Source organism: Artemia franciscana, chromosome 5 (genome assembly GCF_032884065.1).
Source record: "Artemia franciscana chromosome 5, ASM3288406v1, whole genome shotgun sequence".
In the NCBI taxonomy this organism is placed as follows: Eukaryota; Metazoa; Arthropoda; class Branchiopoda; order Anostraca; family Artemiidae; genus Artemia; species Artemia franciscana.
Window position 1 is genome coordinate 57,983,120 of NC_088867.1, and position 23,201 is coordinate 58,006,320.

The 23,201-nt window shown below is 33.2% G+C and overlaps 1 long non-coding RNA gene across 1 annotated transcript; it reads left to right on the forward strand.

Annotated features, from left to right (window-relative positions):
* The first annotated feature begins 1,183 nt into the window (after positions 1–1,183).
* Positions 1,184–22,428, forward strand: LOC136027635 (uncharacterized). Its single transcript, XR_010617639.1, has 3 exons — positions 1,184–1,249; positions 10,463–11,297; positions 20,879–22,428. It is a non-coding gene; the product is annotated as an uncharacterized LOC136027635 (long non-coding RNA).
* Positions 22,429–23,201: the final 773 nt, after the last annotated feature.

Below are 23,201 nucleotides of genomic sequence, written 5' to 3' on the forward strand. Positions count from 1 at the left end.
CGAAACGTGAATATCGAAAAATCAAGAAAATATGAATTAAATTTTGATTTAGAGAAGAAGAAGAATCAAGAAAATATCAGCCTCTTTTATTGCAGCACAAAGGGATATTTAAGAAAAAAAATACTCAAAATTATTTTACCAAAGGGATTAGGTGTGTGAATGGTCGCCAACAACCCCCCTCCCCAATATATTCTAAAAAATCGAAATATATTATAGGCTTTGCCTAAAAAAAGAATATTTTAGATAAGCTCCGGAAGTAAAAATGCAATTTTGAAATGAATTAGGGTTCCAAAAACTGTTCCATGCTCCCGTGTCTGATTTAAAAAAAAGTGTTTTATTGCTATAAAAGGGGACTGAGAGAGAGGACACTCCCTCCTTACCCCCTCATACATACGTTAGTTTCCGCTTGCTGTAGATCGAAATCTTGTCATTTATGGTCATAAAGCGACCTAGTTTTCAAGAATTTTTTCCAAATAACTAATTTTTTAAAGCATCCAATCTTTATGGTATTTCAAAATTTGTTATTTCAAAATAAATATTTAAAATTTTGATCCAAAATTGAGAGAGGAGATTACAGGGGGAGGGGTATAAAAAGGCGTAAAAAAGGCGGGTTGGTCTCAAATCCCTTTCGACCCTGAAATAACTTCACTAGAATTTACAGTTGCCAATTCAAACCAGAATCTAGCATGGGCCAGAGGGAGAGGGGGCCCCAACATAACCTTCCCCAATACATAGGGTAATTTCTCATTGTTATAGATTATAATCCTGTCATTTATAGCTACGAAATCAAAATAATTTTTAAGTGTTTCCTTCAATTCAACTCATTTTTCTTAAAGCATCGAGCCTTTTTGGGCCAAGATTTGTTGCTATGTTTTGATCGAACAAAAATAATATTTTGGAGAAGGCCCATAAAAAATGAACTCCAAACAAAGTGTAGGCCCAGATCCAAGATTTCCTACGCCTATCGATCAGGCAATTAGGACCATATCTTAGCTGTATCCAAGTGGAAATCCTAATTTCCAACACGTTTCGAAGGTCGTTGTTTCCAAAAGCATTTCTTTGTAACAAAGGATTGGAAGATTTCTAGTTTTTGACCAATCAGAGAGAGAGAAAGGAAAGAGGAACATGGGTCACTTTGGGTGTTATATAAATTATGATTTTGGGGTTTTCTTAGAGTTAGTACGCCATCGTTAGCGGACAGGAAATATAGGGCTATACCTTTGTGTCCTTATTGCAGTGGCCTTGGCCGGTACGTCAAATTTTTTCCTTTGTTCTCAGAGCTTAAGCCATGGATATAATGTCATAGCATCTTGAGACAGGACATGCTAGAACGAAGAGGGATACTTTTAAATTACTAATTTTATGGTTTTGTTTGTATTTTGACAATTCATCCCAAGCCCACCCATAGCCCTAGGCTATGTAGAAAAAAAAATAGCATGATAGTTGACAGAAATTGATTCAAAAACAGAGAAAAAAGAAGAAAATATGGTTCATTGGTACTTGCTGCAAATCATGAAGTAAGAATTCCATCATTATTATCTTTTTTTTGCTTAGTTTCTTGTTATAGCCTAGGGATTTATAAGATCATTAGAGGAAGGGGGGTCTGGGGATGAATTGTTGAGAACGCGAACAAAAGCATAAAAAGGAAAATAAAATTAGCTATCAAAAGATTTCTCTTTTTTCTAGCACGTCTCCATCTAGACAGGTGAGACATTCATGCTATATTTTCACCGGTTTACGGCTTCTGTTTCGATGCATTGAGGAGCAAGAAAAATTAAGCTCTTTTAAATAGGGGTAAACCGACCGATTGTCGGTCACAGACTAAATTCCAGGCAGAATTTTTGATTGGATTCCAACATGCCCAATACTTAATCAAAATACATTAATCTCGGGCACCCGATCTCAGTCAGAGACTTGCTTTTTCTGAGTCACTTCCGAAAAACCTGTTTAGAGGCTCTTTGTCTGGTTATTAGACATTTAATGTCTTGAAATTTGTTATTTTAAATTGGATTTTCAGAGAGAAAATAGTGGATCCAGGATTTTCTTTGGGGGGAGGGGGGCATAATAGGTTGCTTAGATAAACTTGCAAACAAAAAAATACCCGAAATTTTAAAGGGAACCTCAACAATTATGCGTCGTAGGGTAGAGGAAATGGTCTAAAGTACTAAAGAGTTTGGCCTTTATTTTAATGTTTTAAGATGAACAGAGGAGGTGATATGTTGTATGTATAATGCGGAGCTTTAATTAGATGAAAATAGGCAGTAAAGTGGCCACCATTTCTCACATAAACTTAAATTAATAAATTTTGCGCTTCTCATGCATTTATTTTCTATTATACAAATTCCCTAAAAAACTACTAGGCTATGTTGTAAAAGCAATCCCTCTTGGCAAAAGAAAGCAGACCCAAAAGCCCAAAACAGACTAACAAAAAAGTAATGATAGGCCTATCAATCTCTTTGCCTCAGTGCCATAGCAAGACTCAAAAACAAATTTTAGACAGTAAAACGAAGTAAATATTTTGCTTTTCAGTCCCGTTGTGACAACACAATCCTGAAATATCATTTTGACAGCCTAAAGAAGTTAGGATTTTAAATTTCTCCTCCTTGTTATTACGAAACGAAGATTTTCGCCTTGCAGTTGGCTTTTGCGGTAATGGGGACAGATTCCGTTGATAAGCCTAAACTTAATTAGATAATTTTTGGCGGTATGCGACATCAGTCAAATCTAACAAAGACCGCACAAAGTTACTAAAATCTGATTTTTTACAACAATAGTTACTTCAAAAGAATCGCATTTTAATGTTAATTTTAATTATATAAGTTTCATCAAGTTTAGACTTACCCAACAAAAGTTACGAGCCTGATAAAATTTGCCTTATTTTAGAAAATAGGCGGAAACACCACTTAAAAGTCATAGAATATTAACGAAAATCGCATAATCATATTTAGCGTATCAGAAAAACCCTACTTTATGAGTTTCAAGCTCCTATCTACGAAAATTTGGAATTCTGTATATTTTGCCACAACACAGATCACGTATGCGTGTTTCTTTGTTTTTATTGTTGTTGTTTTTACCCAGGGGTGATTGTATTGACCCAGTGGTCCTAGAATGTTGCGAAAGAGCTCATTCTAACGGAAATTTAAAGTTCTAGTTCCCTTTTAAAAACAATGAAAAAATAAATATGAAAAAGTTTTTTCAACTGAAAGTAAGGAGCAGCATTAAAACTTAAAACGAACAGAAATTATTACGCATATGGGGGGTTCCCCTTCTAATACCTTGCTCTTTACGCTAAAGTAATTTTAGTAATTCCAACTTTTTATTCTACGCCCTTTGTGATTCAAGGGTCATTGTTAAGGAATTGGGACAAAATTTAAGCTTGAGCGAAGAGAGAGAGGTATTGACGAGGACCTGAACCCCCTCACATACGTAATAAAACCTACGAATATAGAAGTTTGTTACGTAATTTAATTCGTAAGTTGCGTATATTTTTACTAATAAAACAATCGTAAAATTAAAAGTTCTAGTTGCCTTTTAAGTAATCGAAAAATTCGAGGGTAGCTAGGCCTACTCCTCCAGCTCCTTTTTTTTTCAAAATCGTCAGATCAAAACTATGAGAAAGCCATTTAGCTAAAAATATAAATTAATGTGCAAAATTCGTTCTAATTATTCATGCGCGGAGAGCCAAAATCAAAACATGCATTAATTCAAAAACGTTCGGAAATTCAATAAAACAAGTTTTTTTTTAACTGAAAGTAAGGAGCGAAATTAAAACTTAAAACGAACAGAAATTACTCCGTATATGAAAGGGGCTGTTCTCTCTTCAACGCCCCGCTCTTTACTAAAGTTTTTTAATGTTTTAAAAGGTGGAATGGAGAGAAAGAGTCAAACTTTAGCGTAAAGAGCAAGGTGTTGAAGAGAGAACAGCCTCTTTCATATACAGAGTAATTTCTGTTCGTTTTAAGTTTTAATGTTGCTCCTTACTTTCAGTTAAAATAACGTCTTTTTTATTATTTAATATATCTTAAAACCATATAACAAATATATCTACACAAATTTAGGAAACATCCATTGCTCTAATTCAGCCACATTAAGGAATTCTGACCACCTGCTAATGATGTATCTTGAAGATGGAATTATTTTTCCTTATATATTCAATTCTTGTTTAGCTACTGCCCTTAATTCTCTTTCCTGCTCTTTTGTTTCATTATCTCAAAATCTGTCTTACATTGCATATGCTGATGACATTATCCTTCTAAGCCGGTCCAAGTCTAGTCTTGTTTCTAATTTTAATATTTTAATTAATTGTTTAAAAGGTTTGGGCCTTTATATCAGTTTTGAAAAATGTCAATTTTTTGTTGTAAATTGTTTAGAGGATAATGTCAGGGCGACTCTCGATTGCGGCAAATGTGTTATTTTTCAGTCGTCGCCAATAGTCACTTATTTGGGATTACCTTATGCTGCTTCGAAAAGAGATTTTAAACTAGTCCTGGTTCAGCATGTTCAGATGAAACTACGCAAGGCATTTGGTCTTTTAATTCGTTTTCGGGGTATTTACCGTCGGGACGTCCTTGGTCGTATGTATAGCGCTGTTGCCCTGCCTCATGTATTGTTCCCGTCGCTCCTCTTCCGAAATTTCAGACCTTCTGATCTTTCGCCAATTAAAGTTTCTTATTTTAAATTCTGTAAATTTTTACTTGGTTTCCCCCTTTCTTTTAGAAACACAGAGATTATTTTAAAGCTTAATGTGAAGGATCCTGTAGTCTGTATAAAGAAACAAGAGCTAAGAGCTCATATGTCACTTGTGACGAGGCGAGAAGAGCTAAGAGCCAAGAGATCATATGGTATGAGCTCTAATAAAATTCTATGAATCAATAGATTGATTTAAAAAGGAAAATAAGAGGCTTAATGCCGGTCAGGATTTAAAATAAGAGCTCTGAGTCACGATGTCCTTCTAAATATCAAGATTTATTAAGATCCGATCACCCACTCGTAAGTTATAAATACCTAATTTTTTCTAATTTTTCCTCTCCCTTTAGCCCCCCAGATGATTGAATCTGGGAAAACGACTTTATCAAGTCAAATTGTGCAGCTCCCTGACACGCCTATCAATTTTCATCGTCCCAGGACGTCCAGAAGCACCAAATCACTGAACCCCTCCCCCCAACTCCCCCAAAGAGAGCGAATCCAGTACGATTCTGTCAATCACGTATCAAGGACATTTGTTTATTCTATCCACCAAGCTTCATCCCGATTCCTACACTCAAGTGTTTTTCCAAGATTTCCCCCTCCAACTCCCCCTAGTGTCAAATGATCTGGTCAGGATTTGAAATAAGAGCTCTGAGACATGAATTCTTTCTAAAAATCAAATTTCATTAAGATCTGATCATCTATTCGTAAGATAAAAATACCCCAATTTTAACGTTTTCCAAGAATTCCGGTTTCCCCCTCCGACTCCCCCCAACGTCACAGGATCTGGTCGGAATTTAAAATAAGAACTTTAAAGCACAAGATCCTTCTAAATATCAAATTTCATTAAGATCTGGTCACCCTTTCGTAAGTTACAAATACCTTAATTTTCAAAACTACCTCCCCTCCAATTCCACTAAAGAGAGCAGATTCGGTCCGGTTATGTCAGTCACGTATCTTAGACAGGTTTTTATTCTTCCATTCCATTTAAATGAAGAGGACTTCCATGTGCAGATTACCATTAAATCTTATATAAGTATGCATATATAAGTACATAAGTGCAGTCTTAAAGCAGTTTGTCCATATAGCTTTTTTATTATAAATGTCTATTTTTCAGAACGTCTTACTAGATAAGAGGAAAGATTTCTTGATAACCATATTTAAATTTTCTAACACTAAATTGTGAAAAATTAGTATACATTGTCGCAAAATTGAAAGACTAAATTCTTTTAGCCGAAACCATCGTTAAAGAGTCTATCACCTGCAGTGAATTATTAACACTCCAGTATGGATTAAAATTCGAAAACTTTTTAATACCAAAAAAACAGGTTTTAAGTTTATTTATAATTTCCTTTAAAATTAAAGAGAGGTCAGTAGCAGCAATGCAGGTTGGAAATCTAGCTGCTCCAGCAAATAACCGTGTCCTAGGGGGATTCTTATGAATTTTTACAGTCCAATATAGGAAAGGGAACTTTTTATGATTGTCATTAATTCTAATATTAAATTTTTTTTAAGTATTTCCTTAGTTCTTTCAATTAAATTTTCATCCTCTAAATTCACCTTTTCATTTCACCTTTTCATAAACATTAGTCGTGCATAACTCCCTTGCTAAGACATCACAATACAGCTTCTGACAAATTATGGCAAAATTATTATTAGCTTTATCCACTGGCACAATTACAAATTCATTATGTAGCTTAGCAATTGCTTGTTTTATTCTAGCATTATAAAATAATGGTTTAGTGTTACTATTTTTTATATTAGTATATATTTTATTTTTTATTCTATTAATTAATTAATATATTCTATTAAAAGTTTCTTCCCGTATTCTATTAAAAGTTTCTTCCCAATCTCTCCACTGTAAGAGTTTTCCTAGATTTCAGGTTTCCCCCTCCAACTCCCCCCAATATCACCGGGACCGGTCGGAATTTCAAATAAGAGCTCTGAGACACAATATCCTTCTAAGTATTTAATTTCATTAAGATCCGATGACCCGTCCGTAAGTCACAAATGCCTCATCTTTTCTAATTTTTCCAGAATTAACCGTCCCCTACTAGCCTCCCCACTCAGATGGTTGAATCGCCCTAGCTTATTTGGAAGTGCCCAAACTAGCAAAACCAGAACCGACAGAAATTGCAATAACTGTATGTCACTTGGTAAATACCAAGTGCCATAAAAAGCAGGCCCATCTGTGTCGCGTTTGTTTTTTTAACTTACATAGTCCTTCCCAAACTTTTTCTACCATCCCTTTTCATAAACAAATATCACTCAGTGCCCCGTGCGGATTATTTAATTTCACATTTTAATACCAAATAAACAGAAAGAGTATACAATAATGCACCTACCTTCTTCGTAAATCATACTAAAGAAAAGAGGAAACTGGAATAACTGATGCTATTATTAAACCAATTTTATTATAAAGCATAATAAAGCAAAAAAATTATCTACAATGAAATTTGATTTATGACAAAATCTTGAAACTAGCCATTGAACTTAGAATAGAATAGTAATATATATATATATATATATATATATATATATATATATATATATATATATATATATATATATATGTATATATATATATATATATATATATATATATATATATATATTCATATATTGTTTTTAATATTGCTTTAAGCCAATATTTCGCAATTAAGTGTGGAAAAATTCCATTTTGTCGGCTGTGATTTTGTTCAACCCATAAACGTATTTATTTATCACAGACTGAATAAAAGACGTTTTTTCCAAATATCCTTGTGATTTTTAAAAATAAGTTATATTTTTTAATTTTCTTACAAAAATAAAGTTTAGGTTTTTGAAAAGTGAATAATGGTGAAAATTCATCAATTAGATATCAGGTGAAATAGACCAAACAGTGTAATCAGGTTGTGTCTAAATATATTTAGGATTAAACCATATGAGAGCCACTCAGGTATTGATTTGATCCACTCCATTTTTTTAATATAAATTTTGGTGTCAAGAAAATTCCGACCGGTCCTGGTGATGTTGGGGGGAGTTGGAGGGGGAAACCTGAAATCTTTGAAAACGCTTAGAGGGGAGAGATTGGGATGAAACTTAGTGGGAAAAATAAGCGCAAGTCCTAGATACATGATTGACATAACCAGAACAGATCTGCTCTTTAGGGAAGTTTGGGGGGGGGGATTGGGAAAAATTAGAAAAATGATTTCTAACTTACGAACGACTGATCGGATCTCAACAAATTTGATGTTTAGAAGGACCTGTTAGCTAAGATCTTTATTTTAAATCCCTACCATATCCAGTGTCATTGGGTGGGGGGGGGGGGGCAAAAACCTTTGAAAAAGCTTAGAGTGGAGAGATCGGGATGAAACTTGGTGGGAAGAATAAGCACAAGTACTAGATACGTGATTGATATAGCCGGATCCGCTCTCTTTGGAAGGGGGGAGGGGGCCGATTCGGTAGTTTGGAAAAATTATATGTTTTCAACTTACGAACGGCTGATTTGATCCTAATGAAATCTGATATTTAGAAGGAACTCTTGTCTCTGAGCTTCTATTTTAAATCCTGACCATATCTGGTGACATTTGGGGAGTTTGAGGAGGAAACCGTAAAATCTTGGAAAACACTTAGAGTGGAGAAATCGTAATGATACTTTCTGAGAAGAATAACCATAAGTCCTAGATACATGATTGATATAATCGGACCGGATTGACTCTCTTTAGGGGGGTTAATTTGGAAAAATTTGAAAAAATGAGGTATTTTAACTTACGAACGGGTGATCAGATCTTAATGAAATTTGATATTTTGAAGGACCTCGTGTCTCAGAGCTCATATTTTAAATCTCGACTGGATCCAGCGACATTGGAGTGAGTTGGTGGGGGAACTTGAAATCTTGGAAAACGCTCAGAGTGCAGAGATCGAGATAAAACTTGGTGGGAAGAATGTCCTAGATACGCTATTGACATAACCAGACTGATTCTGCTCTCATTAGGGGAGTTGCGGGGGTTTTAATTCGGAAAAATTTGAAACTTGCGGTGTTTTTATCTTACGAACGGGTAACCAGATCTTACCGAAATTTGATATTTAGAAGGGATTCATGTCTCAGAGCTCTTATTTTAAATACTGACCAGATCTGGTTACATTGGGGGAAGTTGGACGAGGAAACCGGAAATCTTTGAAAACGCTTAGAGTGGAGAGATTGGGAAGAAACTTGGTTGTTAGAATACGTAAATATCGTAGATACGTGATTGATGCAAGTGGAATGGATCTGCTCTCTTTGGGGAAGCTAGGGGGGTCCAGTGCTTTGGCGAGTTCAGTGCTTCTGGACGTGCTAGGACGATAACAATTGGTGGCCGTTTCAGAGACCTGCACAAATTGACTTGATACAGTCATCTTCCCCGATTCGACTATCTGCTGGGCTGAAGAGAGATGAAAAATTAGAAAAAGTGAGGTATTTTTAACGTGCGAATTGGTGATCGGATCTTAATGAGTTTTGATATTTAGAAGGACCTCGTGTCTCAGAGTGTTTTAAATCCTGATCGGTATTAAGCCTCTGATTTTCCTTTTAAATCAATCTATTAATTCTTATAATTTTGCTATTATCTCTCTTCTCGTATCCTTTCTTATAGGACAATTCTTTCTCTTATGTTATTTAGAGACAGTCTAGAACCTTTCTAAACTTTTATTTCAAATTATATAAAATTTGAGGAACAACTTGGTTGAATGCAACCAAAACCAGCTTATGTAACTTATGTTAAATGTAACTGCCGTGATTCTGTTTTAAAACAATTTAATTTAACTTATTCAGTGAGGTAAAATTTAAGTCCTTTATGATCAAACTCATATGATCAATGTTATATGAACCAATATGAATATGAATATGAATATGATCAATATGAATATGAATATATGAACCATATGAACCAATGTTAGATCAACGTATGTAACTGCAGTGATTCTGTTTTTAAACAATTTAATTTAACTTATTCAGTGTGGTAAAATTTAAGTCCAGTATGATCAAACTCGTATGATCAACCAGATCCTCTTCCAGATCCATTGAGTTTTTACATACACTGAAACTATCTTCAGCAATGGCTAAAGACTTCAGAAAGACTAAAGAACAGCTTTAGCTTTACAAATCAAATTAATTCAGTCTGATTGACCTGATATTTTAGATACGGACTGATTTTTACTGGGAATATATACATCAATTACCAATTATAAATTAATTTGAAATTTAATTAACCCTTTGTTTATATATTCTTTTTGCTTACATAGTAGGCCTACAATAAAATACCACTTTTTCTATACCTCATACTTTCTGATAATGACTGAAAACTAAAATCAAAGAATAAAAAGAGTAAAGTGAAAATGTTGAAAAAAACTTTTTTGAAACGTCCTTATGTCTCCAAATGCAAGAAAATTAAAACAAACAAAAAATATGTCTGTGACCCATTCTAAGATAGCTGCTTCTATGTTATAGATGATCAAGCACAACGCATTATAGTTGATGGTAAATAATTCAATTGTTCAATTTACAACCTATTCTATCTAATGAAACTATCACTCATAATTAATAACTATGACTACCATCACGTAGTAAATGATTAAGCATTTATTCATTAGTTAAATTTCTTGCCGTCTTTCGGTCCAGACTAGAATTTTATTTTACTATATCAAGCAAAACTTTTAAGATGAAAAAAAAGGAATTTCTTGTCACGATACACCATGTATGCTAAGAATGGCTGTAACTCAAGAACCTCATCAATATTTATCGCTGATTTTTTTTCAGGTGTAAAGCAGAAGAAAAAGCAGAAGAATATTTTCATAAATAGCATATTCAAGCTTTAACTCATCACCAAAATCAAAAAGTTTTGAGCCACTATGCTCTATTGGAGTCATATAGCACTTCCCATCACTTGAGACATTATTCAATATGGCTTGAACATTTTCAATCCAGATGTTGCTATTTTTTTCGTCAAAAATGGGAAATTTTGTGAATCGGCTTGATCTAAGGAGCTCAAACTCAGAGGGAAAGTCAGTCTCGTCTAGAATATATGTAAATATACTACTATGTACGATACGCTCTGCATTCAGCTCATTGCTCAGGAGCTTGAGAATTTTTCCAAATTCTTCTGGGGTTGAAAGAGGAGAATAGGACTGAATTCTGGACAAAAAATCGTTTTTCTGTTGAATATTTGCTGCCACATTTATAAGTTTGGACAGACTGGAATAGATTTGCTTTCCCGTCGATCGAAAATTAAGCATTGTGCAAGTGACTAGGTCATCAAGTGCATTTTTACTGGACGCATCATTGTCCAATGTAGCCTTTAATGTGTTTCTTAGGATTCCAGTACGTCTATGAAATTTATCGATTGTGAACTGGATATTAGCAATCTCATACTTAACTTCGATAGCCTTTTCTGAAAAATCAATTTTTAAATCAACAAGTGACGTCAGCGAATCAAGCTCCGCTACGATTTGGCCTCCTAGTAGGCTAGAAGCATCGAAAATTACAGATTTCAACCGAGAAACCAACAGACGAACTTTATGACGTTGAAACCTGGTGCTTATCCTGTGTCCGTTTTCTAGATGGCCATTCAAATTACATGGGAAGATTGATGAAGGTATGACAAATTTTTTTTTTTTTTACAACACTATTTCTAAAACTTTTAAACGTGTTAAATGCTTTGTTAATGTCTCTTGTTGAGTTCAACGCATTCAGGATACGAATACCTTCCTGTACAAGTTTCTCCGCTTCAGCACGTTCAATATAAGCAAATGACATTCGTTGTTTGGAACATCGACTAAACATATTTTTTTGTTCCAATACAAATGTGTCTAACATAGGACTAATTTTTTCTGTAATTCCTAATGGTAATTTACTTAGTAGTTCTCGGGAGCTTGAAAGTGTGGTGGAAAAATGTTCCTTCAAGCACTCACGGTCTTGTTTGGGGAAGTACATGCAGACGTGAAGGAGTTTCATCAACTATGATTGAATTTCACTTATTGCAATCTGTATGTTATCATATTTTCCATTGATTTTGTTAGCCGAGCTTCAGTTACATCCCATACTTTCTTAACCAATCCTTTTTTGTCATTCATTTTGGCTTTGCTCTGCAAGGACACTCAATTTGTTTTTTTCCTCATCTGTTAAGGACTTGATAGCTTCAACCAGATTTTCAATCGTATTATTTTATTATATTCATCATTATCTTATCTTATATTATTATTATTATTATTATTATCTTATTATATTCAATCTTATTATTTCTCTCGATTTCATTTAGATTTTCGCTAAAGAGAAACACATACTCAGTTACGTTTTGTTTTGTGTTAGCAGCAAACAAATTATCCATTATGTCAGCATCACGAAATTTGGCACCTGAATTAATCTTTTCAAGTACTAGTTAATACAAATTCGTCATTATTGTTGGTGTAACAACAGTACCAGTAAGGACTCTAACTTGGCCTCTTTCTTGTAAAATCAATGTAATTAATTTAATTAGACTGTTTGAAACGATCTGATCCTTCCCCTTTAAGGCTAGTATATTTTAAATACTCATCTATCCTCGGGAGATGCAAATAAGGGAATCCTACAACTTGAAGTGACTTGAAACATTGCTTTAGTTCTTTGTGTATAGAATTTCGGTTTGTTGCAGTTTGGGTTTCTGATTCAAATTCTTCTTCTAAAACTTCGTCTGTAAGATCTTCGTCACTTTCGTAGCCTTACATTTTATTCACTATTACGACTCATCGCCCGTCCATAAAGTCAGTGCAAAGCTCACCACTCTCATCTTGGATTTTATTTGCCAAATTCAGTAAAAATTCAATTTTGTAAGCTCCTTATCTGCCCGTAAGGAATCGGAGATGCCCTCCAATTTTATTTGTCACTGAAAAAGGGCACTAGAACTTTTTTTCCGTTAGAATGAGCCCTCTCGCAACATTCTTCGACCGCTGGGTCGAAACGATCACCCCCGAAAAAAAAACAAAAAAAAACACGAACCTTGTGATCAGTCTTCTGGCAAAAATACGAAATTCCACTATTCTTAGATAGGAGCTTGAAAATTCTACAGTAGGGTTTTCTGATACCCTCAATATGATGATACTATTATCATTAAGATTCTATGACTTTTAGGGGGGGGGGTATTTTCTCCCATTTTCCAACATAAGGCAAATTCTATCTGGCTTGTAACTTTTGACCACGACTAAATTTGATGAAACCTATATATTTTAAATCCGAATAAAAATCGGATTCTTTTGACGTATCTATTAGTATCAAAATCCCATTTTTAAAGTTTCGTTTACTATTTCGGTTACTATTGAGCCGGATTGCTCCCTGCTATAGTTCGTTACCACGAACTGTTTGATTAGCTCTAAGTTATAAAATTTGCCCACTCCTTGCATATAGTAACTGTTATTGAGAAGTGCACATATATTTTCGGAGGGAAAGGGGTGATTTTTTGCTAAATTGGGTTTCCGTGGGAATAATTATCTACAGAAAGGGAAGTTTTCAATGGTGACCTTTCCTGGAGAAATTTTACACTGAGAGGATTTGAAATAATTTGCAAAACGAAATTCTTTTTAGTGTCTTTCTTTCTCTTTTCCAACTCAATTTGTTTTATAAGATGTTCTGGGGGAATTTACCGGGGGAGATTTTTGGCAGGTTCAGATTTCTGAGAATAATGTACCTGGAAAGGTGATTTCTCGATTGATCGAAGAAACGATTAGAAATTTAACAGTCTTTTGAATTAAAGCATGTAAAGGAGAAGTGATTCAGATTGAATCATCGGTAAAAATATTACGGAGAGGAAGAAAGAATTTTCAGCAGGGATAACATTGTCAGAAGGAAATTTTACAGGATAGGGGAAGGGCTGTTTTAGGTAAAAGGACTTTTCTACTCAAGAGTACCCTGTTATAGGAGGGGATTTTGCTTGGAGGCCGAAGCAGATTGACCAGTATTATATGAAGAACGATAAGAAATGAAATAAAAAGGAAAACGAAGTTTTTCAACAAAAAGTAAGGAACCATACTAAAACTCAAAATGAACAAAAATTATTCTATATATGAATGGGTTACCTCCTCCTTAATACCATTATCTTTATGCAAAAGTTTGGCAGTTTATCTCAATTTCTCAATAAAGACTCCTGAGACACAAGGGATATTAAATGAATAGGGAGCTTTTTTAAAAGTGCTTTAGCGTAAAAAGTAAGCTATGGAGGAGGGGGAGGGATAAACCCTTTATATAAGGAATAACTTCTTTTGGTTTGAGTTTTAACATTGCTCCTTACTTTCAGTTGAAAAAACTTCAGTTTTCTATATTTAAATACCTGAAGAAAGATCTTGGATGCGTGTTTATTTTTTTGTTTCTTGCGTTTTCCCATGGGTAATCGTATTGAATAAATGGTCCCAAAATATTGGAAGAGGTTTCATTCGAACGGAAATGAAGAGTTCTAATGCCCATTTTAGAGTGACAAAAAAAAATTGGAGAGTAACTAAGCCTTGTCTCAAACGCCTTTTCCCCAAAAATTGTCCAATCAAAACTTGAGATATCTATTTCGTTCAACATAGTTGAAAGGTTAATAGGTATACCTTTGGTGATAACATAGCCCCCATCACCCCTGGGAAAAGTTCACTAAACTATAGATCTTGCCCATTTTTATGTATAGCATTTCCTAAAAGGAAGCATGGATTCATTTTTCTGGTGACGAGGGGGGTGGGGAGGAGTTTTCTGCTTCGGATGGTTTCCACGGAAAAATTATCCATGGAAAGGAAAGTTTCTGGGGACTGAAATACAGGAAGTACTGAATGAATAAAATACTGAAATGAAGGAAAGTTACACAGGGGGGAAATGTCAAAATTCGTTTACAGAATTCTTTTTCCTTGTCTAACTTTCTCTTTGGCGACTCAATTTTACGTTTGAAGATATAAAGGGTAACTGTCTGGAGTAAATTTTTACCGGGACTGGATTGTCAAAATGATATTCACCTCGAGGGAGGATCTTCCCTTGAAGGTAGAGCTGGATTTCTTGGCATTATTAAAAAACATCCAGAAATTAAATAATAATAATAATAATAATAATTTATTTATAACCCACAAAGTACATTAAACTGTGGAGTAAATACACACAAAAAAAAAAGAAAAAAAAAACAAGACAAAAAAAAACAACATAATTAACATAGGAGCATAGCAACATACAACATAATTAAATTACCTCAATTCAAAAAATGGCCAAAGATGGTCAAAAACCCCAATCATTTGCCGAGTTTTAAGACATATGTCTTTAGATAAATGTTTCAGTCACGAGGATGCATCAACGATGTCAAATTTAGAAACGACTGTATGATTCCGATACTACCGAGGCAGACGCAGCAAATACTTGCAATACTTAAAGTATCCTGAGCGTATTTTCTTTGTATCCTTCTTGCGAAGGAGGAAAACAAAACCAGAAAGATAAAATGAAAACACAAGTTTTTCAACTGCAAGTAAGAACTAGCATTGAAATTTCAAACGGCCAGAAATTATTATGCTTAAAAGGGGGTTTACTCCTTCTCCATGCCTTGGTAATTACGCTAAAATTGTAATTTTACTCCAATCCCTTAAGGACGACTCATGAAATACAAAGTTCGTTTCGTTGGAATAATGAGAAGCTTTTTAGAAAGCACTAAGAAATTAGCGTGAAGAGCAAGGGATTGAAGAAGGGTCCTCCCCTTAACTACGTAATAATTTATGTTTTTTTTAAGTTTTAATGTTTGTTCTTGATTTTAGTTGAATAAAAAAGTGTTTTTTTTACTTTACTATTTCAAAGCACCCCAGAATTTATTAGTTCAACTGAAATTCCTGCTTTGTCTCCCTCTGACTTGAAACTAAAGATAATAATGATAAATAGTGTGTGATGCATAAATTAAAGAGAGCTTAGGTAAAGAAACATTGTTGGTTGTTAGGGAGGCTAGAACTTTCAATTTAAGCTTAAATGAGCCCTCTCTCAATATTATAGGACCACTGGATCGATAGAATAACCCATGAGGAGAAAATAATTCCATGGTCTTTCTTCTGGTAATTAAATAAAAAAACATTAGTCTTAATGCTAAAAGTAAGGACCAAAATCAAAACTCAAAACCAAAATACGAAAGGGTTTTCCCCTTCCTCAATAACTTGCTTTTTTTACTAAATACTTTAGCACCAAGGCAGACGCAGCAAATACTTGCAATACTTAAAGTATCCTGAGCGTTTTTTTTTGTATCCTTCTTGCGAAGGAGGAGGATAACAAGCTTATCCTGTTAATATATCCCTCATTTTATCAACAATAGGTAAACTAAATATGATAAATTTTACTAAATCACAAATATTAACACATGGCAAAAAACCTGAATGAACTAAACAATTATAGAATTCATTTTTACCATGTGGCTATATTTAAAAAAAAATCCGCTCTATTAGAAACACAATTCAAAATAAATGGCGCTGCATCATGATTTCTCGAACCTCCGAGATTAGTTGAAAATTTCTTTAAATATTTCCAGATAATTCTTTTGATATTTATTTAAATGTTCGTTATAATGAAAACAAAATTTTTTAAATTGCCAAGTTAATTTATTTGCAGAAAAACCTCTTGATATCAATTTTTGGCTTAAGATTTTACATCTATTTTTTAAATCAATATAATTACTACAAATCCTTGCATAACGAAGTAACTGTGAGAAAAACGCCGAATATGTGATATTTGAGTGTATATTACTTTCAGGGAATGGGAAACTAATCACTTCAAAATCAAAATCATCCGTTTTATTATACATTTTAAAACTTAATATATTATTATCACAAATATTAATATTTAAATCTAAGAAATGATCTTCATGACCAGCGCCATAACTAGGTTCAAGAGTAAGCTCTGATGGATATATATTTTTAGAAATATCAATGAAATCCTTACAATTTAAGACCAAAATATCATCTAAATATCTTTTATTATTTGACGAAACATGTTTTAAATTATTTGGATTATTCTTATCCATCTTATATTTATATTCTAGTTGACTTAAAACAAGTCAGCTATAAATGGGCTGGCTTCCCCCCCCCCCATGGGAATTCCCACGATTTGCTTGTACAAATCACCACCAAATCTTATATAAGTATTGTATAAAACAAATTCTAATAACTCAAAAATCATATCCAAGCTGTAACATCTCAAGTTAACTGTAGTATTAAAGCAATTTGTCCATATAGCTTTTTTATTATAAGTGTCTATTTTTAAGAACCTTTTACTAGATAAGAGGAAAGATTTCTTGATAACAGTTTTTAAATTATCTAATACTACATTAAGTGATAAATTAGTAGCCTATACATTGTCGCAAAATCGAAAGACTCAATTCTTTTAGCTGAAACCATTGTTAAAGAATCTATCACCTGCAGTGAATTATTAACACTCCAATATGGATTAAAATTCGAAAATTTTTAATACCAGAACAATAAGTTTTAAGTTTATTTACAATTTCCTTTAAAATTAAAGAGAGGTCAGTAGCAGCAATGCGGGTTGGACATTTAGCTGCTCCAGCAATAAACCGTGGTTTAGGGGGATTCTTATGAAATTTTACAGTCCAATATAGGAAAGGGAACTTTTTATCATTGTCATTTATTTTAATATTAAAATTTTTTAAAAGTATTTCTTCAGTCTTTTCAATTAAATTCTCATCCTCTAAATTTACCTTTTCGTAAACATTAGTTGTGCATAACTCCCTTTTTAAGATATCACAATACAGCTTCTGACAAATTATGGCAAAATTATTATTAGCTTTATCCACTGGCACAATTACAAATTCATTCTGTAGATTAGCAATTGCTTGTTTAATCTTCGCATTATAAAATAATGATTTAGTGTTACTATTTTTTAAGTTAGAATATATTTTATTTCTTATTCTACTAATAATTAAATTCTTCCAACTTTGAAAACTCTCTTTATTTTTATTCTCTTTCTTACACCACTTATCAATAAATAAATCAAAATCATTTTCCAAGCCATCAAGAACAATCGATGGTTTCAGATGATGAGAAAGACGGAAATTAGCCCCTTTATTCATTATAATTTGAAGATCATCTTGCTTTATTATTGACAAGTCTCCTGTTATAACATGTTTGTAAGTAGGATTTGCAAATGGGCCAAGTTGCTTACAATTACAAACCGGTTTCCAATTTATATCACTATCTAATCTTTTAAGTATCAAATTATAATTAAAAATAATTTGCCCAATAGTTTTTGAAAATTTATAAGTTAAAATTGGACTATCATTATAATTCAAATTACTAGGAAGGGCCTGTTTCACATGCCGCTGATTTAAAATTTCTGGTAAATTAATATCTTCAATCTGCTTACAAGTAAAATTAATAGGTAAATATAATCTGTTATCCTTATTACCAATCTTATCAAACTTTTTCCTTTTTGAAATAAATTTTGTTTTAGTTAGAATACAAATTGTATCACATATTACTTTAAAATTATATTCAAGAGCTGTATTATTCTTAACAATCCAGAAAAGTTTGATTAAATTCCTCTTGGATAAATTATTTATACATTTTATTACAGAAATTATACCCCTAGATTCAAGTAGCTGGCATAGATCTATAAAAAGCATATGTAAATCTAATTCATTTTTTCTATTATTTTTCCTATGTCCTCTCGATCGTTTTTTACGTTTAGTAGGACAAGTGAAAGAATGATGGTCCATAAAACCATCAATACATTTAACAACAACCTGAGACATGTCACCATATTTTGCTACACGATCATTTACGAACTGTAAAAAACAGTTTCAATTCTTGATAATAATAGATACATCAAAAGGATAGAATTTTGAAGCTTAATCAAAACATATAAGATTCATGAAGTTTAATGCTACCCATCAAAAGTTATGAGTCTGAGAAACTGCCTAATTTTCACAAAAGGTGGAAACACCCATTAGAAATCAAGTGGTCTTAATGAAATTCACACCATGAGATTCAGAATATCAGAAAACCCTACTGTAGAGGTTTCAAGTTCCTATATACAAAAATGTGGAATTTCAAATTTTTGCCAGAAGCAAGATCACGGATGCGTGTTTATTTGTTTGTTTGTTTGTTTGTTTGTTTGTTTTTGTTTTTTTTTTCAGGGAGAATCATTTCGAACCAGTGATACTATAAGATCAGGATAAGGCTCTTTTGATCATAAATCAAAAGCTCTAGTGTCCTTTTTATGTGACCAAAAATATTAGAGGGCAGCTACCCCCCTCCTACCCCTCTTTTTATCCAAAATTGTCCGAGTTTAATTTTGAGATAGCATTTTTTTCAGCATGGTTAAAAAATGGAATAACTATGTCTTTGAGGATGATTTGACCCCCCACAGCCTCCGGGGAAGGGCTGCAAGTTATGAACTTCGTGCATTTCTTACATACAGTATTGGCTATAGGGAAGTATTACAATATTTTTGGTTGAGGGGCTTCTGGTGGGGGTGATTACGCAGAAAGATATTTCTACGGAGAAGTTTTCGTTTGAGAAGGGAATTTTCCATGGAAGAAGGAGCTGGAATTCTCGGCTTTGATTAAAAAACTATCAAAAATTAAATTGGACGCCTCACTCTTAATTTCTTTGCGAACACTACGAGGAAAATTTCGATCCTCGTATTCAATTTAGGTTAATTTGTGTTTCGACTTTTCTTTTGTTATCATATCTAATTTCTATAAAACCAAATTCTTTAGAAACGATTCCTGAAACACAAGGATCATTTATTTAGAACAATAAACAACCTTTTTAAAAGTACCAAAACCTTTAGCGTGAAGAGCGAGGTGCTGAGGAGGGGGCAACTCCCCTCATGTACCTTATAATTTCTGTTCGTTTTAAGCCTTAATGTTGCTCATTAATTTCAGTTGAAAATATCTTGAAAATGAGCAAAACAAATGTTCAAATTAAATTGTTCAAAGGAAGAAATTTGCCTCTACAGGCTTGCGTCGCAAGTGATTAGACCAAATATAAATATAAAATAAAATATCCATATTGGCTAGGATAAAAGTAAAGAAGAAAAACTTATCCTCATTTGATTTTTTCTTAAAGGGTTTTCGTCGTGTAAAACTTAAACCGTGTCTTTCAAAGAGGGCAATGACTTCACACAACACCCACGGATGTAGACGCTCAAAATCTTCCTCTGATAAATCTTCCATTCTTGTTATTCCACTTTCTACAGGTTCAGGAAAAACATCTTGAAAAAAATGTCAAATTTAGGTTTTTTTTAAATTTGTTATTCTTCGGAGAAACAAACTTACTGTAAATGATTATTCAAACGATACGATGTGGCTATCACTGCAATCCTTGATATATCCTGCTTCTTACAGGTTCAGGAAAAACATCCTGAAAAAATGTCAAATATAATTTTTTTTCTTCGGTGAAACAAATCTTCTGTAAATGATTATTCAAAGGATACGATGTTGCTATCACTGCAATCCTTACATATCCCGCTTTTTACAGCTTCAGGAAAAACATCCCGAAAATGTCAATTTTTTTTTTAATTTGTTATTCTTCGGAGAAACAAAGTTACTGTAAATGATTATTCAAACGATACAATGTGGCTATCACTGCAATCCTTGATATATCCCGCTTTTTACAGGTTCAGGAAGAACATCCTTAAAAAATGTCAATTTTTTTTAAAATTTGTTATTCTTCGGAAAAACAAAGTTATTATAAATGATCATTCAAACAATACGACGTGGTTATCACTGCAATCCTTGATATATCAAACTTTTTACAGGTTGCGGAAAAACATCCTGAAAAAATGTCAAATTTTAGTTTTTTTCTAATTTGATAATCTTCGGAGAAACAAAGTTACTGTAAATGATTATTCAAACAATATGATGTGGCTATCACTGCAGTCCTTGATATATCCCGCTTTTTACAGGTTCAGGTAAAATATCCTGAAATATGTCAAATTATAGTTGTTTTTTTTTTTAATTTGTTATTGTTCGGAGAAACAAAGTTACTGTAAATGATTATTCAAACGATACGATATGGCTATCACTGCAATCCTTGACATATCCCGCTTTTTACAGGTTCAGGAAAAACATCCTGAAAAAATGTCAATTTTTTTTTTAATTGTTATTCTTCGCAGAAACAAAGTTATTATAAATGATCATTCTAACGATACGACGTGGCTATCACTGCAATCCTTAATATATCAAACTTTTTACAGGTTACGGAAAAACATCCTGAAAAAATGGAGTTTGGAGTTCAATTTTCCGATTTGATGAATGCTTATACTCCTGTTTCTTTGGCAAATATTGATATAAGCACCAGGTTTCAACGTCATAAAGTTTGTCAGTTGGTTTTTCGGTTGAAATCTGTAATTTTCGATGCTTCTAGCCTACTAGGAGGCCAAATCGTACCGGAGCTTGATTCGCTGACGTCACTTGTTCATTTAAAAATTGATTTTGCAGAAAGGCTCTCGAAGTTAAGTATGAGATTGCTAATATCCAGTTCACAATCGATGAATTTCAAAGACGTACTGGAATCCTAAGAAACACATTAAAGGCTACATTGGACAATGATGCGTCCAGTAAAAATGCACTTGATGACCTAGTCACTTGCACAATGCTTAATTTTCTATCGACGGGAAAGCAAATCTATTCCAGTCTGTCCAAACTTATAAATGTGGTAGCATATATTCAACAGAAAAACGATTTTTTGTCCAGAATTCAATCCTATTCTCCTCTTTCAACCCCAGAAGAATTTGGAAGAATTCTCAAGCTCCTGAGCAATGAGCTGAATGCAGAGCGTATCGTACATAATAGTATATTTAAATATATTCTATACGAAACTGACTTTCCCTCTGAGTTTGAGCTCGTTAGATCAAGCCGATCCGGAAAATTTCCCATTTTTGACGAAAAAAATGGCAACATCTGGATTGAAAATGTTCAAGCCATATTGAATAATGTCTCAAGTGATGGGAAGTGCTATATGACTTCAATAGAGCATATTGGCTCAAAACTTTTTGATTTTGGTGATGAGTTAAAGCTTGAACCTGCTATTTATGAAAATGCTTACAAAAACCCAGGCCCTGAGTGGATTATTGAAGCATCAACTGTATATAATCATGCTGAACTTATAAATTATCCCTTTTCATCTTATTACAAAATTAGTGTCCCACAAAACTATCAAATAGGCAATGATTTGTACAATATAAATGTGAATATGGCTTCAATTCGTCAACTAGAATTAATTTTCAAAGTATGGATTAAAAAGTGAAAATATTCGCACAAATTTGGTCACTGAAGGATTTTAATCAAGTTGATATTTAAGCGTATGAAAATTTATTGGCACTTTTGTTATTTATTTCTCTTGTTAGATCTTTATTTTTTTTTTATTAGGTGGTACATAGGTGAGACCCATACCTTTGCAAAAAACCACAATAATGAGAACATTCAAAGCCACTAACAAGACTGGAAAGGCTATTATTAATTCACTTATTTAACGTAAATTTATCCAAATAAACGTTTAACTCCATTCTTTATTATGCCGGCTAAACTTTTAAGTCAACGACCTAATTTGTTTTTAATTCGAATCTTAAAAAAAAATCTAAAGATAGAGAAAAAGTCACTATAAAACCTAAGACAAGCAGAAATAAAGTTTTATGAAAGTTCGATATATTTTTTCGAAAAAGTCAGTTTCAGATTTGTTTATTCCTTTTAACTTAATTGTATCTGTTTTTCTTATGTTATTGAATAAACCTTTATCCCTCTTGCATCCATCCTCATGTCTCGTGAAATCCGGGTAAGATAGCAGGTGCTACTAGCTGTCTATTACTTCAAGTTTTTAGTTTATTTTTCCCTTTTCTACAACTACTGGTACTCTTACTACTACTACTACTAGTAGTATTACTGAAGCTAAGGATATTAAGACGAACCTTTCAGAGAATGTTGTGGAAAATCTTAAACTATATAGGAACACACTATGTCAATTTAGGTTATCGAATGGGTGTAACAGGTATATTCCAAGGGCAAACTAGCGTATTCAGTTGAAACTTCCAGTGAATGTTAAAGGCGATGTTGAAATAACCAAAAAGCACTATATGCATACTAAAAAAGCACTATAGCTACCCCTTTCTACCTACAAAATACCCACCGCACTTCCTTCATAATAGCTGATGCACAATTATATTACACATTACATATCAAGCATTAATATGAATATTTATATTAACCACTCATCTTATATGGACTGCAAAACTGTTTCAGCAACTGAGAAGTTCAACATACAAAAACTAAATGCTTTTAGATTGATTGGATATATCAGAATTTTTCAGTTTGTTTCAAATCGTAGTTTGATGATGTAGTCAGTAAATTGACAGAACCAATCAAATTTAGTATTGATGATTCGACAGTTATTTATTTCAGCAGTGCAGGTAATATTTTTGGCGCCAAAATGTTGAGTAAAAGAAAAAAAAAACAAAAAAAAAGAATTGTAAAACACTTTTGTCTCTAAAATAATTAGAACACGATTTTTTTCCACTTTTTTTC